Genomic DNA, 4,441 nt, shown 5'->3' with positions numbered 1-4,441 from the left:
CGTTGAAGTTAACGTGGATCATCCCTGGGTGAGGAATGTTAGTGAAAAAGGTGATTGTCACTAACGTTCTCGAACCTACACTCTCACTTAACGTTAACGCCACTAACGTCCTGAGCTAAAGACCCTTCCTACTTCACACTTTCTCTCTGTAAGTAAAGCTAAGCCCACTGCAGAAGATAACTGCTTCAAACTCAAGATCCAAAGGCCCATATCCAAGACTTGAAAAATCAACTAGATGATCAGAAGAGTAGTATATATAGGGGAAGTTTTGAATCAGGAAATAGCTTTTGGGGGGATGGGAAATTGAGAACTACTCTCTGTATAATTTACTTTCTCTGCACTTCTAGTTCTAGTTTTCATGATGTATTCTCCATCTTTGTTTTCCATTTCTAGAGCTATGAACAACTAAACCCCTTTCATTGGGTTAGGGAGCTCTGTTGTAATTTGATGGATCAATACTAGTTTCCATTACTCTTCTTCTATCGTTTCTCTTGATTTTACTAGAAAGCTTTCAATCTTCATCCAATTGGGTAGTTATCTTGGAAAAGAAGCTATTCATACTTGGATCTCTTCTAAACCTTGGAAGAGGAATGAAGAGATCATGCTAGAAATGCTTTCTCATGTTGGACCAAATTGGGTTTGGTTGGGTCTGGTGACTATAATCTTACCAACACTTGATTTGGAAATGCATGTGGTATAATCAGTGACCATACTTCATCTCTTCTCATGAGCAATTGACCTAGGAATTGGCTATTGATCAAGATTTGAGAGATTGAATTGCCAAGGAATTGGAATTCGATCACTTAAGATTGCCAAGGAGATCAATGAATGCATTGATTGAGGAAGAGATGAAAATGAACTTGATCCGGAGAATGCAACATCTCCTAAGCCCAATGAACCCCCATTTCTGATCTTACCCATTCTCTTTAATTTCTGCAATTTACTTTTATGAGCATCTTCCCCATTCCCATTTACAATTCTGCAATTTACTTTCCGTCATTTACTTTCAGCTCTTTACTTCCAGCATTTACATTTTCTGCTCTTTACTTTCCCGCCATTTAATTTCCTGCAACTCTCAAACCAATTTCTGCTTCGCTCAACTAGAACATTCCTCTAATTAAAGTTGCTTGACCAATCAATCCCTGTGGGATTCGACCTCACTCTATTGTGAGTTTTTACTTGACGACAATTTGGTATACTTGCCGAAGGAAAATTGTTGAGAGACAAGTTTCCGTGCTATCAAGTTTATGGCGCCGTTGCCGGGGATTGATTTTGTATCAACAATGACTAAATTGGAAGATAACTAGATTGAGCATTTTTCTTTTGTTTGATTTAAATTTCTGTTTGAGTTGATTACTTTCAGTTTTAGTTATTTTCCTCCCTTCCCCCCTACTCCTTTTTCTTAGTTATTTACCATTCAGTTCACTAACCCACTAACTGTTTGATATATTGCATCACTCACACTAACAGCAATTTTAACAAGAGTACTTTCTGCATCTATTTCCTTGCTTGTGCCTTGTTGGTTGTATGACAGAGAGATGAAGCGGGACTTCAACTTCCTTTGATTCTGAACCTGAGAGGACCTTCCTTAGATTAAGGAGGGAAGCAAGAGGAAAGAGAGTAGTTGGTGCTGAGGAAGAGGAGGAGTACTTTGAACCAGACATGGATGAAAACATGGAGAACCATCATGAAGAAGAGGCTCACAACCATGGTAGAGAAGGTCCAGCGCATCAGGCTGGACAATAGAGAAGAGTTCTGGGTTCTTACATCAACCCAAACCCAGGAAACTGTGGAAGCAGCATCCAAAGGCTAACCATACATGCCAACAACTTTGAACTAAAGCCACAGCTCATCACCTTTGTTCAGAACAATTGTTCATTCGGAGGAAGTGTCCAAGAAGACCCCAATCAACATCTAACCACCTTCCTGAGGATATGTGATACTATGAAGTCTAATGGTGTTCATCCTGACACCTATAGACTACTTCTGTTCCCTTTCTCACTTAAGGACAAGGAATCTAAATGGCTGGAATCCTTCCTAAAGGAGAGTTTAGCAACCTGAGAAGATGTGGTGAACAAATTTTTGCCAAGATTCTATCCTCCTCAACAGATCAACAGGCTGAGAGCTGAGGTGAAAACATTCAGGCAGCAGGATGGTGAGACTCTATATGAAGCATGGGAGAGGTTTAAGGACCTGACAAGAAGGTGTCCACCAGATTTGTTCAATGAATGGGTGCAACTACACATTTTTTATGAAGGCCTCTCTTATGAATCAAAGAAGGCAGTAGACCATTCATCCAGGGGATCTCTGAACAAGAAGAAGACCATTGAAGAAGCCATAGATGTCATTGAGACTGTAGCGGAGAATGACTACTTCTATGCTTCTGAAAGAGGCAACACTAGAGGAGTGATGAAGCTAAACAATGTGGATGTACTGCTGGCCCAAAATAAGCTCATTACCAAGCAGCTGGCTGACCTCACCAAGAAGATGGAGAGGAACCAAGTGGCAGCAATCACCACCTCATCAGCAACCCAAGAGGGAGTGAATGCCGAGGCAGAGGAGGAGCAAGAACAAGCCAACTACATTGGAAACTCACCCAGGCAGACCCATGATCCTTACTCCAAAACGTACAACCCTGATTGGAGGAATCACCCAAACTTTGGGTGGGGAAATCAACAAGATCAAAGCCAAGATCAGAGACGTCACAACCCCAACAACCATGCAGCTCACCAACATTCCACACAGAGATCATATCAGTACCACCCTAACAACACCTCTCCACATCCATATCAAAACCAAAATGACCCAACTCACCCATCCACTCTCAACTCACCATCATCTGAAGATAGACTCTCCAAAATTGAGACTCTGCTTGAGGGCATATGCAAAGAGATTCAAGATAGTAAGGCATTCCGAGAAGAAGTACAGTCCAATATGCAGAATCAAGATGCTGCCATCAAGAAACTTGAGGCACAAATTGGCTACCTATTCAAGAGAATTTCCAGCCACAACCCTCGCAGTAATACAGACTCAAACCAAAGGGAGGAGTGTCAGGCTATAACCCTCAGAAGTGGAAAATAATTGAAGGATATTCCCAAGCAACCCCAAGAAAAAGATTCAGTTGGGAAGAACGAAGGAGGAACAAGATGAAGTTCAAATCTCCACCTCCAACTCACGTCAAAAGGAAGGAGAGCTGAAGCCATATGTTCCGAAAGTACCATATCCTCAACAATTGAAGAAGAAGGGGGATGACAGCCAGTTCTCCAAATTTTTAGAAATCTTCAAGAAATTACAGATTAACATACCCTTTGCTAAAGTAATAGAGCAAATGCCGCTCTATGCCAAGTTCTTGAAGGAATTGATGACTAAGAAGAGAAGTTGGAAGAGCAACGAGACTGTGATACTAACCGAAGAATGTAGTGCTATCATTCAGCATAAACTACCCCAGAAATTGAAGGATCCTGGGAGCTTTCAGATCCCTTGTATTATAGGGGAGATCACAGTGGAGAAAGCTCTATGTGACTTAGGAGCCAGCATAAATCTGATGTCAGTAGCTATGATGAGGAAAATGAAGATCGAGGAGGCTAAGCCAACAAAAATGGCCCTACAACTGGCAGACCGATCGTTCAAGTTCCCTCATGGTGTAGTGGAAGATTTGCTGGTGAAGGTGGGGGATTTCATTTTCCCAGCATACTTTGTGGTGTCGGACATGAAGGAGGAAGCCAAGGCCTCCATCATCCTGGGAAGACCGTTCTTAGCTACTGTTGGAGCTGTCATTGATGTCCAAAAAGGTGATCTCACTTTGAGATTACACAATGAAAAGATGACATTCAATGTGTTCAAGGCCATGAGTTACCCACCAGAACAATGGAGAGAATGTATGAGGTTGGAATCACTGGAAGATGCAATGTAGGAGAGTTTTGAAGAAGAAGAACCCGAAGGGTTAATAGGGGAGGGATCAACGTCTAGTGAAAAGGTTGCAACAGCAGAGATTCATATACGAGGTGCACCAAAGGAAGAGAATGAAAAGTTAGAAGCACCCAAACTTGAACTCAAAGCACTGCCACCCACTCTCAAATATGCATATTTAGGAGAGAATGAAAGCTACCCAATGATTATAAACTCATCCCTCAGCCAAGATCAAGAGGATGAATTACTCCAAGTGTTGCAAAAACATAAGGATGCCATTGGATGGACCCTCACTGACTTGAAAGGAATCAGTTCGGCCATATGCATGCATAAGATACTGTTGGAAGATGATGCCAAACCATCCATTCAATCCCAAAGGAGGCTGAACCCAATCATGAAGGAAGTGGTGCAGAAAGAAGTTATGAAGTTATGGCAAGGAGGGGTAATCTACCCGATCTCAGACACCCCCTGGGTCAGCCCTGTGCATGTCGTGCCCAAAAAGGGAGGGATCATTGTAGTCCACAATGAGAAG

General features: G+C 42.1%; 1 non-coding gene across 1 annotated transcript; it reads right to left on the bottom strand.

The window, feature by feature from the left end:
* Positions 1-2,115: 2,115 nt before the first annotated feature.
* Positions 2,116-2,218, bottom strand: LOC112753143 (small nucleolar RNA R71). Its single transcript, XR_003177540.1, has one exon. It is a non-coding gene; the product is annotated as a small nucleolar RNA R71 (small nucleolar RNA).
* Between the last annotated feature and the right edge of the window lie 2,223 nt (positions 2,219-4,441).

The sequence above is a fragment of the Arachis hypogaea genome, chromosome 15, assembly GCF_003086295.3.
Source record: "Arachis hypogaea cultivar Tifrunner chromosome 15, arahy.Tifrunner.gnm2.J5K5, whole genome shotgun sequence".
Taxonomy (NCBI): Eukaryota; Viridiplantae; Streptophyta; class Magnoliopsida; order Fabales; family Fabaceae; genus Arachis; species Arachis hypogaea.
This window is presented reverse-complemented; position numbering and strand designations above follow the sequence as displayed.